Here is an 828-nt window from a genome sequence, read left to right as displayed (position 1 = left end):
CTGAAAGACTGAGCGACTTTTTCTGGCTGTAAAAACTAGTCAAAGCCATTATACCACTGACTTTTTGGAAATCTATGTGGTGCAAGAGAATGCATGTCCAACAAGGAGTTTTTACTATTGGATATGGACATATCAGGTTGTAGAGGTCCTAAGTGCTTAATATTTTCCAGGCTATTTTTTAAGCTACCTGGTAGCAATGTTCGGATTGAAACCTCTGTTATATTCAGCAGACATAGTGAAATTTGTAGCATTTGTCTTCCAGCTAGAGGGAAAACAATTCACTTTGCACCAATGCCTCATTGTAGGATGAATTTGGGAGATCTAAAACCAGTCTTTAAGGCCTTCTCAACTCACTGCACACTTGAGATTGGACTTACAAGAGCCTGAGATTCATCTGGTACATAGTTACTGTACCACCTGTGCTGTTTGACAATATCCACATGGCTCTGGCAAACAGCTACTTTGTTGAAAAGTTAAATTCTGAGATGAGGTGAAATTCACCAATGCAATATATTGTACAGCAGTGCCTTCCCTAGATACCATTTACTGTTTCTTCACTTTATGCCCAGAAATTGATGGAAGAGTTCTGTGACAAGTGCACATCAGTATTTGAGGCCATACAATTATTTTGATTTTGTTTAATTCTCTGCTATTTGCTGATGATGATGGCAGTGCCAAATCCTTCCTTAGGATTTTATCAGAATTTCTCAGAAGGTGCATATAAGTGTACTGCGATAAAGATTTGCATTGTCCTTCAAGTCTCTTGTATGCAATATAGAGACATGTATTATATGTCAGCCTAATTCTGAAATTGTCCGGGGATGATGG

The sequence above is a fragment of the Vanellus vanellus genome (assembly GCF_965231255.1).
Source record: "Vanellus vanellus genome assembly, chromosome: 19".
Classification (NCBI taxonomy): Eukaryota; Metazoa; Chordata; class Aves; order Charadriiformes; family Charadriidae; genus Vanellus; species Vanellus vanellus.
This window is presented reverse-complemented; position numbering follows the sequence as displayed.